We start from the raw sequence: 12,704 nt of genomic DNA, 5'->3' as shown, positions 1-12,704 counted from the left end.
GGTGAGGATTGCAAATGCATTGTTTCAGGAGGAGGAGGTCCAGCAAGTCATTGCACAGATATGGCTAGTAGAGGTTGCCTCCTGTAGGACTGGTGGGCGAGATGGATGGTTGAGGCCATTGAGAGGAGTACTACAGAGCTCCAGTCCCATGTGTTGCATTACTAGAAGACCCTCTAGGAGAGAGACAAAGGGCACTTTGGAGGGACCTAGTCTCTGTCGAGAGGCTGGAGATAGATATGAGTCTACAGCCAAGGAAGGTCTGACGTGCAGAGTATTCCTATCACTCCTCCAAAGCTAGGTGGGTGTAGTAGGTTAATAGAATGACATGGGAGTTTTTCCAAACCATGGGCCCTAGGTTGGCAGGGACCCAATTAACTTCTCACGTGGTAGTGCTTTGGTGAAGATATCTGCAACGTTGTCATGTGTGGACACAAAGATCATACTGATCTCTCCTGCATGTAACTTCTCTTTGACGTAATGATAGTGAACCTCAATGTGCTTCGTGCGAGCATGAAACACTGGATTCTTTGCCACTGCAATGGCACTCTGACTATCAGTGAGAATTGGAGAAGGACCCTCCAAAGACAGATGAAGATCAGCAAATAAACGTCTCAGCCAGACACATTCCACTGTTGCTGTGAAAGCTGCCCTGTACTCAGCTTCACATGATGAGGTAGCCACTGTAGATTGTTTCTTGCTTAGCCATGAAATGCAAGATTTTCCCAAAAAGAAACAATTGCCACTAGTGGACTGCCTAGTGTCATAATCACCAGCCCAATCTGAATCACTGTAGGCATGCATCTGCAAGTCACCCCCCCTGGGAAATAGTAAGCCAAAAGACTTGGTGCCTTGCAAATAACGGAAGATGCGCTTAACTGCCTGCCAATGCATAGTTTTAGGGCTGTGCATATACCTGCTCACCTGAGATACTGCAAACTGAATATCAGGCCTAGTATTGCAGAGATATATGAGGCATCCAACAGCTTGACTGTAAAGTGTGGCATCAACTGATTCTCCTGCATCATGCATTGTGAGTTTCAGCCCCGGTTCCATAGGAGTAGATATGGGCTTACACTCTTGCATGTTAAATCTGTCCAAAAGTTTCTGAACATACTTGGACTGAGACATAACAGTGCCACGTCTCTCATGAGAGAACTGGATCCCCAAATAAAAATGAAGCAGCCCCAAATCTGACATATCAAAGTGGGTCTGCAAATCAGTTTTGAAATCTGCAATTTTGTCGTCATTGGACCCTGTGAGCAGTAAGTCATCAACATAAAGAAGGATGACTAATATTTCCCCCCCATCCATCTTGATGTAGAGGGTGCTCTCAGTAGGACTATTGTGCAGCCCCTTGCTGGTCAAAAAGGCATGTATTTTGGCATACCATGCACGAGGGGCCTGTTTCAGCCCATATAAAGCTTTATTAAGCTTGCAGACTTGAAGTGCATTTGCTGTAATTCCAAAACCCGGAGGTGGTTTAACATACACCTCTTCCAGCAAGTCCCCATTTAAGAAGGCTGTTTTGATGTCCAACTGATGAACATTCCACTCAAAATGTGCAGCCATTGCAATTACTGATCGGATGGTGGTCATCCGGGATGTAGGAGCAAAAGTCTCCTCATAATCTATGCCCTTTTTCTGAGCATAGCCTTTAGCAACCAGCCTGGCTTTATATCTGTCAATGGAGCCATCTGGCTTCCGTTTGACTTTAAATACCCATCGTGTGCCAATAGCATGTTTACCCTGTGGCAAGTCCACAACATCCCAAGTCTGATTTTTGGCAATGGACTGCAACTCATCGTGCATGGCATTCATCCAATGCACATTACCTTGTGCCTCTTCAAATGTGGCAGGCTCCTCTTCATCAAGGAGAGTACCTGCATATGCTGATTCTACTGAATTAGCACCTTCCATGTGCCTTGCTGCACTGCGAGTCCTGCCAGGTAACGGGGCATCAAGTTTACTCTCCCGGAGAGTCTGTAACAGCCAGTTTGGGACTGTTTTTGCTGCATGTATGTCTGCAATTTCTTGCTGTACCACTTGTTCCACTTCCTGTGGAGGAGGCATGACATCCCGTGGCGGAACTGAAGCATTTGAAGGTTGCTGTAAATTCTGATTTGGATCAGAAAAATCAGCAGGGGAACCCAATGCAATGGGTAGCAACCCTTGAAATACATCTTCTGAAGGTGAAGGCATTTGAAAATCAGCCTGAGTGTAAGCTGAATTTTCAGAAAATATCACATCTCTACTTACAATGATTTTGCGTGTAGCAGGATTGTAGAGACGATACCCCTTGCTTTCTGCACTGTATCCAACAAATATGCATTTGATGGCTTTATCTGACAATTTGTGCCTAAATTCAACTGGCACATGTGCATAGGCAAGGCATCCAAAGACTCGGAAGTGATCCACTGAAGGCTTCCTGTCATTCCAGACCTCAAAAGGAGTTTTTGTTTTTAAAGCCTTAGTGGGAGCCCTGTTCAAAATGTAATTGGCACACATCAAACCCTCTAACCAGAATTTATGAGGCATGTGTTTGCTTTTCAGCATACATCTGTCCATTTCCATGAGGGTTCTATTTTTTCTCTCAGCTTTGCCATTTTGCTGAGGGGTGAGCCTGACTGTGAGCTGATGCACAATACCCTTTTGTTTGAGGAAAGCATCAAATTCTGCAGATAGGTATTCCCCACCTCTATCCGTGCGTAATATCTGTATCTTGAGCCCGGTTTCATTTTCAACCATGGCTGAAAAGTGTTTAAACACTGTGAACACTTCAGATTTCTTTTTCAGCCCATAAACCCAAGTAAAATTGGAGTAGTCATCAATAAATGTGACAAAGTAGAGATGACCACCCAATGAAGGAGTCCTCATGGGACCACAGACATCACTGTGTATAAGCTGCAATTTGCGAACAGCTTTAACTGAACCATCCTTCTTGAAGGGAAATCTATGCATTTTACCTAAAATGCACCCTTCACAGGCATGTGGAGGAGGTATCTCAAGAGGGGGCAATGCATCAACCATTGAAAATTTCTGAAGTGTCATCAAGCTGTTGTAATGCATGTGGCCATATCTGGCATGCCATAATTCTGCATTTTGCATGGCAATTGTAGGGGAAGAAATTGCCAAAGCATGAGCTGCTCTTTTCTGAAAAATATCAAGCTGAAAAAGCCCACGCAGCAGAGTACCAGATAACATTAAGGCATAGTTAGCTTCCCTGTCCCGGACAGCACATTTGTCATCCTCAAAGATGACCTGAAATCCATCTCTGTTAAGAGTGGACACTGAAAGGAGATTTTTGGTTATGCCAGGCACATATAAAACATCAGAAAGTCTGAAAATTGAGCCATCAATTGCAGTGAGCTCAACTTCTCCTGTGCCACGTACTGAATATGAGGAGTTGTTGGCACAAGTGACTTTCTTACCAACAGGGGGTGGATTCAAGGAAGTAAAGAGACACTTCCTCGAAGTGATGTGCTTGGATGCACCGCTGTCAAAATACCATGTGTTCAATGTTTCATCAACACTGAAAGCAGATGCATCTGAAGGAGAGTCAAAACTGCAAGTCAAAAATGCATATGTATCATCACTGCAAGAAGTTGTACTATCCCGATCATCTGGAACAGCCAACCTAGAATCAGAAATGCAAGATAAAAAGGCATAATCTTGACCAACAAAGTTGGCTGCAGCATCCCCACTGTCAGATGCACAAGGGGTTGAATCTGAAACAGCCATTCCTGAGCTGTTTTTCTTTTCCTTTGCAATCCTTTTCCTGCATTCTGCTATGTGATGACCTGGCTTTTTGCAGTAGTGACAGAAACCCTTCTTTTTGGGCTTGCTTGCATCACTTTTAGCCTTTTGTGAAGGCTGTCCTGACCCACTGGAAGGCTGATTTGCTGCTGTTTTTGCCTGTCCCTTTGTTTTTGATTTGAATTTTGAGAGCATGGCTTGTTCACCTGCACGTGAAGCCAAATTTTTCCTGGTCTGCTCTTCCTGAAGCAGAAGTCCTATCAGCTCATGAAAAGAAAGAGGATTTGCACCCCCCCTCAATGATAAATTCAGCGAAGTATGAAAGCTGAGATAAGACTCAGGAAGAGAATTCAGAGTGGTTGTTATCATCTCTGAATCAGGAATAATTTCATCTATATTTAACAACTGCTCTCTAAGATCCTGTAGCTTAGTGAGGTGAGCTGACATGGAGTCACCCTCCTCCATATGTGTATTGCTCAACTCTCTTTTTAAAAAAGATACCCTGGCATCATTCCGTGCTGCATACATGCTTTCCAAAATATCCCATGCTGCCCTGGAGGTCTTACACGACCGGATATGCGGAATGATTGATCTTTTCACTGAAAGAGAGATGCAAGACAAGGCTAAGGCATCTCGTGAATCCCATCTCTTTTGCTCAGGAGTATTAACTGTAGCTGCACCAACAACTTGTCCTGCAGCTACACCTTGTGCACGACCTCTTCCACCTCCTAGGTGAGGAGGGGTAGCAGGTGCAATATCTGCTGGTCGGATTTCATCCCCATTGACATAATCCCATAAATTGCGAGAAATCAGAATATTACGTACCATGAAACTCCAGAGGGAGTAGTTGGTACCATCTAATTTGTCTTCCTGAGAAAGACCACCAAACTGAAAATCATTCTGATTTTGATGGGCCATATCTGAAAAAGGAATTGAAGCAGATACAAAGCTGAATTCCCTTACTGGGAATAAAATGCACAACTCCCAAAAACCACACCCAAGCACGGGCTGTATAAGCAACTTAGATTTCTGCACTTGAGCTGTCAGAAATCTGTCCAAGCATAAAACACTCTCCAAAATCTGCCAAAAGTGTTCCAAACACTCCAAGAAAGGCAGTATGTACAGAATACTCCAAAAAATGCTCTCCAAACACAAAAGCCCCAATTTGTGGCTAGAAATTGCAGCCAGAAACGGGTAAAAATGCCAAAAGCCCCAAATCTGCAATTTTAATACAAAAGCCCCAAATTTCAGACAAATCTGCAATTTTGCTCTTGTGACAGCTTCAAACTTGCCCAATGATTGCAATGGCTTCAATCTGTAAAATGCCCCAAATGTTCTTGCAGAATACTTAGCCAAACAATGGCTGTCTGCAAACTTAGCCTGCCTTGCCAAATCAAAGATGACCTGCCAAAAATCACCTGCCAAATCTGCAATTTTGTTTAAAATCGAGAAGATACCTGCTGCTGTACTGAAGCAGATTCAGTACAGATTTACTGTACTGAATACTGTACGGAGATGCCGTACAGTTTGTACGGCACCGTACGGGATGTACAGCGTCGACAGGTACGGTGACCACAACGGCGTACGGTATCTGTCCACAGTGTACGGCGTTGCGTCGACAGGTACGGTGAAGTACGGCGTACGGTATCTGTCCACGGTGTACGGCGCTGCGTCGACAGGTACGGTGAAGTACGGCGAAGTACGATGTACGGCGCGCAGATGACTAGACTTTTCGTAGGTACGGCGAAGTACGACGCTGTACTATGTACGGTGTACAGCGAAGTTCAGCGCTGCAAATGGCGAAACCTTGTAAGGCTTCCGTACAGTCGTACGGACTGTACGGACGGAGTGGAGCAGGCTGGAGCTCAAGGTAAGGCACTGGTATGAAGAAGGAGCTGAGGGCACACAAGCCTAGAACCCGCTCTGATACCAATTGAAGGAATAGAGAGAGTGAGAGCAAGAGAGAGTGAGAGAGTCAAAAGCTTGGAAGCTGTAGTTGCTCAATAGAGTGTAAAAGAGAGTACAACACAAAGTAGTGTAGATAAGGTTTTGTCATAGTGACAAAACCTTAGTAGTCACTAACCATAGTTAGTGAACTAACTGCAGTTAGGGGGAAAAACCTCTAAATGAGGGAAAAGTGCCCCTAACTAACTTATTATATTACATTGGTCACTGCTGAATTATAGATATAATTCCAACAATTACAACGGTTTGAGATATGTGGGGGGTCAATTGCACAAGAAGCTTACAGATGAGCACCTTCTTCTATAGGCAGCTCTTTCAGGTTGAAGAGAAGACCCTCCATATGGTGGCAGTTTTGGGAGGAGGCCTAGGCCCACATCCCCACTATGATCACCTTGGGCATTATGGCACAACTTGAGGCCCCTTTTCATGGACGAGGAGTGTTTGGAAGCCCTCAAGGCTCTTTGGGTCTGTACGAAAATGCCCGGTTGAGAATGGCTTGTCCCCATTGTTCTTTCAGGTTTTTGGGAACACATGGCATTCCCTTGCATTTGGCCTATTTGGAGATCATTGACTCGGGGCTTCTCCCCCAACCAATATCCCAAGGTTGGATTTGCTTGATCCCAAAAGTACTTCTGAGGAACACACCTTGCATGGGGAGACATTGGCTGTATTATCACCGATGCATCTTCATAGAGGCCTCTCTCATAGGGAAGGGGTTGCCTCTAATGAGGAGCTTGATGAGAGTATGATGACATCTCTTAGCCAGCCTCATTCGTGCCAGTATAGGAGTTCGAGTGGCAACCCCTTATCGGAGGGTCATATGCTTGGGCAATGCACACACATTGGTTGGGCAAAGTGGGACAATGGTCTAGGGACTTGGAGTGGGCTCTCCTAGCAGCCCAAGGAGAGGCTCTGTACACTCGCCCACTTAACAATAGTTAGTAGCAAGTTATAGGCGATTGAATGACGCCATCCCCTTTGCATGGTGGGAGGGGTTGGGCAAGTATTCAAGATCAGAGGCCCCTTAGAGTTTTGTTCCTACAGCAAGGCCACGCCGTGTCCTACCCTGTTATTCTTCAGCATCGGTTCAAGTGGGTCACTCCAGATGGGGTACACCCCATAGATTGATGAATCCATTGGTTAAATAGCCATCCACCTTAATTGTTGGCATTGTTCTTTTACCATAGAAAAGAACTTGCATTAATGCTTGAAAAAGACCATACAAATCAGCTTCCGAGAGGAGCTAAAGATGGAAGTACAATGAAAGATTGGCTGTCAAAAAACTAGCCTATTTTCGGAGAGCCCAGCTCACTACCTGGGGAATCCTTGGAAATAGGGGCTAACAACCGGGGTGGTGGTCTATGCATCCAACGAATACCTCTTGTGGAATGGGTGTAAAAGACGCCTGCAGGCGAAGCCTTGTAGAAACACTCCTGCCTTTCAGTGGTCACTCTCGAACCTGAAGTACTGCACTCTTGGTGGTGCGCAAAGTAAAATATAATGTCTTGCTAGATGGCCACGAGGGTAGCCGCTGGAGGGACCTACTGGCCCCTTCACCTAATTGCACTGAGCGACCTATGCACATCGTCTCCCAAACATTGTCCTTTTGCGAAAACGTCAGGCATGCACCCGGTAAGTTGGTGAAACTAGATCAGTAGAGAGGCATGCCCCCCCCTCTGTGAGCCACGCTACCATCCCCCATGTGAAGTCCTGCTGCATCCGTTCCACGCTAGCCACAATGCTGAAGGCTGCTATTCAAATCCTTTGTGCAACTGTACAGCCCTAGTAGCAATGGGGGATCGTCTCTCCTGTGCACTCCACTTGGCACTTATTCCTCAAAAGTTGCATTACAGGGACTTTTTGCCACCATTTGCGGGCGGATTGTACTCAGATTGGACAGATTTGCAGGTATTTGCCCTTTGATTTGGGTTGGTCACCTTTGGCAGGACCTTCTTTGCATGACAGATTTTGCAGGACACTTGTGCATTTGCTCATTGTTTGAGTAGTCGCCTTTGGCAATCACGTTTGTAGGATTGCAGGGGATTTTACAGATTTGCCCTCTCTTTGGATATTTTCCCTCCTAAGAATTTGGGGCTTTTGCCATTATTGTCTTCATTATTGTCTTTCTCCGCTTTCGGATTGCATGGTTAGACATTGTCCTCTCCATTTGACACACTCAGCTTTCAAGAATTGGAGACTTTTGCTCCCGTCATCTTGCATTGGCTTTTGTGCATTGGGGACGTCATTTTCAGGTCCATTGGACTGACTTGTGCATACATTGGGGCAGGTCTTTTTGGGACTTTTGCAGGACAGCCCTTTGCAGGGGGTATTTTCCTTGGATAAACATGTGCACTTTTGCATTTTCTCTTTGCACGACATTCTTGGGGATCGCCTTTTGCATTTCTTGCTCAGTGTTCGAGCAGTCCTTGTGGCATTTACATTTGTAGAACATTGCTGGTTTTTTTTAAGTTAAAATTTGGAGACTTGTAGTCCACTCTTGAGCAGCCAGCTCATTGCATTGTAGCCTTGAGGCTTTGAAATTTGCAGGGCAGCTTTATGCTTCTAGTGCTTTGACATTTGCAGCTATTGCAGTCATTATTGCACCATCAGTTATTTGCAGGATCACTTTCAGTGGACAGACATTTGCCCTACCCGCGGTCCATCTTTGCTGACCATTATTTTGGTATTGTGTGCATCTTTGCTCAATGTTTGAGCAGATATATTTGGCTTTGACACTTGCCGAGCTTTTGCTGTCATTTTTGGGTTGACACTCGCAGATTTTGTGTCAGTTTGTGGACATCCTGCTCATTGCAGTGACAGCCTTGACGCTTTGCCTTTGCTGCACATTTTCCTTTTCTTTTTGGGGATCTTCTTTTGCAATGGCCCACCATCCATCTTTTTGGCATGCTTGCCCATGAAGACAGGCTTGATGGTACCAACTATCCCATGTGGTTGTACGTGGTGCACCACGTGTTGGTATCTCAGAAATTTTGGGGCATTGTCAATGGATTAGAGACTAGACCTGTCTCTTTATCACAGGCACCTGCTGCCATTGCAGCCACTTCTGCCACTTCTAGTTCATCTACCACTACTCTCTCAGTGCCTGCTGTAGTTCCTCCAACACCCAAACAGATTCGTTGGGATCAGAGAGATGCAGAGGCACATGCAGTGATTGCTATGAATAGCAATGAGGGAGGTTATACCTCACATTCGGTATTGCAAGACAGCCAAAGATGCATGGGATACTTGCCTATTTACCCAGGCAGCTGGATACTGTTAAGATGAACGAAGGGGACAGCATGGATGCCTATCTCACAAAGAACGAGAACTTTCGAGAGCAGCTCATCAATGTTGATGAGATTGTGCCAGATTCACAGGTAGTTCTACGACACTTGCTGGGCTCCCTGACTCATACCAGGGATTTGCCACGACATTGAGGCTAGTGGCCATGGGTAACCCCAACCACTATAGCTTCAATCAGCTGGTTGCCCTACTCATGCAGGAGGAACACAGTCGTCAAAACCGGGCTACTTCTACTCATGCAGATGAAGCCTTTGCTGCGACCATAGGGGCAAAGGGAAAGGGGGGAACAATTACAGCGAAGCCCGAACCTTCATCTGGTACCTTATCCTCATCTTCTCATTTTGACGGGAAGAAGAAGCTTAGGAAACCTGGCCATGACATAATTAAATGTCAGAAGCGCGTTGCTTTGGAAAAGAGAAAACAACAGAAGAGTCATACAACTCCACATGCCTCTACTGCTCAAGAGCATTCTTCGGAGGCAGCCCACATTGCTCATGATGATTGGGCACTTGCTGTTACTTGTCATTCTCCTCCTGCCAGTTTCCTTTTAGTCCTTGATTCTCTACATAATCATAGGTTGCTATATCCCTTATTGGATGTACATGGGCAACTATGATCTGTAGTGTATATACTTTCTCTACTTGTATATACTTTAGCCTTCCCATGGTCATTCCATGGAGGGGGTTTGTTGGCACTTAGGCCCTGGTATGCCCTTGTAGACTAGTTAGGACACAGTCAACACCTTGGTTGACTTCTCTGGTCAACAATTTGGTTGACCTCGAGGCCTACATAGACCATTCTTGCACATTGCTTCATTATCCATTTGCAAGTGCTCTCAATTTCCTTAAGCAATTGTTTGCTCCCTTGCATTCCACTCCCTTTCCATTGCTTCCCGCACCCAACAAATGCCCCATTCAGAGCTATCGTGTCTGAAGAAGGCAAGCTGGCTCACGGAGCGGCTTTGGTAGAAATGATGTCCTCGGAACTCCCTAAATCTGTGAGGATAAGGACTTTCTGGCCGCCGATCTAGCCGTAGAACTGCAATATAGTGGGAAACTGATGAGAGTCCCCCTCCTGCTGATCTTCGATCTCCTCTAAGGTAGCTCGGGCTGCTGCATCCAAGTACCCTCCATGGCTGTTGCTGTCTTTTGCTGTACAATTTTCCTTCTGTTGCCCCGTGCCGGTTTTCTTTCCAAGAGCAGCGGAATCCGGGGGCTTCTTACTGTTGACCTGTTTGGGTCCTTGACCCATGTGCATGAGCTCAAAATTTTCTGGATGTCTAAACGCAGCCCATGAAGGAACTTGCACAGCTTCTGGTTTTCCTCCAGCTGCAATTGTACGAACACCTAAGTGAATTTGTTGGCATAATGATTCACCGACTCCATGTCCTCCTAGCATAGGTTGTAGAACTGACTCTAGAGCTTGTCTAGGTACTAGGGTGGTGGGAACCGTGATCGGAGGTCTTTCACGAGTTCCGTCCATGTGTAAAGTGGTGTCTCCTCGTCTGCATCATTGTGGTCCTTCCGCCACTTGAGCCACTAGGTGACTGCCTTGCCAGTAAGATGCATGGATGCATTGCTCATTCATAGGCATCACTGAAAAATAACTCTTGAACTAGTTGAGCCACAAAGTCAATACTAAGGGTTCTTGCTTACCATCGTACCGCGTGTAAGTTGAGCTTCCCCGGAAAAGAAGGCTTGATTGGCCCGTCGGGGGGGGGGGGGGAGGGTCTCTCCTTCTCCCCCCCAGATGATCGGAGTAGAGAAATGAGGAGATGCTGGTCCCGTTCTCCCTTCTCTTCTTGAGCGGTACGTTCCTTGAGCTCCCTAGCCTCCTAAGCCTTGCGTGTTAGAATTGTTGCCATATTCTAGGCAGTGACCAATGTAATCCATTGAGTGAGTTAGGGGCACTTTTCCCTCACTAGAGGTTTTTCCCCCTAACCACAGTTAGTGGGTTAGTGTGGTTTTGTCACTTAGACAAAACCACCTCCACTCTTGTTTGTATCTATCTCTTATCTATTGCATCTTCTACGTTTTGCTCTCTAGCTCTTGGTTCCCTGCTTCTTGTCTGCTCCTCTCTCTCTCACATTCGGTATCAGAGCAGCTTGAGCTCCCGGACCTGCTTCTCACCCGCAAGCTTTAGCTCACTAGTAGGCAGCTCTTGGACTAGCACCCTCGTCCGTACGTAGCCCGTACGCTAGTCTGCAGCGTCGCCATCCGACCTTGCCCGTACAGTCCCGTACTGCCCTACATTTCCTTCGGTACATCCTATCGTACACAAGCCCGTCATTCCGCACACCTGTGTCGCCGTACAATCTCGGCATCTGTACAACATACGGTGCCCGTACAGTCACCCATGCGGGCGTCCGTACAACACTATCCGTACAACGTACGACACCCGTATTGCAATCACGTTCCAGCCGTACGTCGTACAGTACTATTCCATACATGTAGATTCTCCGTACAGCAGTTGTTGTGCTGCTGCTGCCCAAGGTTGCACGTGTGAATGTACCTGTCCATAATTGAGCGTACGCCGTACAGTTGCAGTTCCTGTGTGTCTCGTCACCTTGTAGGTTCTTCTTGCAGGTGCATTTTGCAAGGATAGCCATTGTTTGGCAAATCTATTGGAAGAACATTTGGGGCATTTTGTTTTTTGCAGACATTGCAATCAGTTTGCAGAATCTGCTCCAAAAATTTGGGGCTTTTTTGGTTTTGCTTGCAATCTTCAGAAAAAATATTGGGGCTTTTACAGACAATTGCAAAATTTGGGGGTTTTGGACAATTTGTCCTCTTTCAGTTGCAATTTCTCGCAAAAATTTGGGGCTTTTGTATTTTGGATGCAATTTGGCAGTGGACAGACACTTTGGAAGTTTTGCAGGCAATTTTGGACTCAGATTGAGTCACATTGCAGATATTTGCCATTTTTTTGCAGACAGATTTGGTAGATTTTGGGCATTTGTAGAGCATTCTGGTACATTTTAAGCCTTTGAAAGGCGGGCAGATTTTTAGCAGACTTTGGTTGTGCATCTTTGATCCCAGGAAGGGATTTCACTTGTCAGATTTGCTGCCTTTTTCGTTTTATCTGGCAGATATGGCTTAGAACAACCCCAATGAGGTTTTTGGTGTCCTCACATAGGAGGATAAGTTGGACGGCATCAACTACTCCTTATGGAGCTTTATGGTTCACAATCTCTTAGTTGGCAAACACCTATGGATTATGTCAACGGAGATGAGACACGGCCAGAGACCGTGGTTGCACCTGTCACTCCTCCTCAATAAGGTGGAGGAAGGGGTAGAGGTCAAGCACAAGGTGCAGGACAAGTGTTAGGTGCAGCAGCTGTTGCTTTGGTGCCTCCCACACAGGAACAAAAAAGGTGGGATTCACGTGATGCACAAGCTCTTTTAGTTATCTCCCTTTCTGTCAAAAGGTTTATCATTCCGCACATTCGGTCATGCAAGACCTCGAAGGCAGCTTGGGATATTTCGGAGAGCATGTTTGCAGCCAGAAATGATGCCCGTGTCTCTTCCTGAAGAGAGAAAGAAAGAAAGAAAGAAAGAAAGAAAGTCTATTAATGTCCACCGGAGACCAAAAGGTCTATGGGACAGCAATAAACCCTCTAGTACATCTACTTTAGGGAGGGCACATGGCAGCTCCCAAGGAGTGCTAAAAGCAACCCCAGAAGA

General features: G+C 45.9%; 1 protein-coding gene across 1 annotated transcript in view; it reads left to right on the top strand.

The window, feature by feature from the left end:
• LOC147896625 (calcium and calcium/calmodulin-dependent serine/threonine-protein kinase-like) overlaps positions 1-12,704 on the top strand; it is a 67,451-nt gene that overhangs the window by 40,153 nt on the left and 14,594 nt on the right. The window lies entirely within an intron of this gene.

This window comes from Dipteris shenzhenensis, chromosome 11 (genome assembly GCF_047967505.1).
Source record: "Dipteris shenzhenensis isolate YYH24624 ecotype China chromosome 11, Dip_SZ_1.0, whole genome shotgun sequence".
NCBI classification, from domain to species: Eukaryota; Viridiplantae; Streptophyta; class Polypodiopsida; order Gleicheniales; family Dipteridaceae; genus Dipteris; species Dipteris shenzhenensis.
This window is presented reverse-complemented; position numbering and strand designations above follow the sequence as displayed.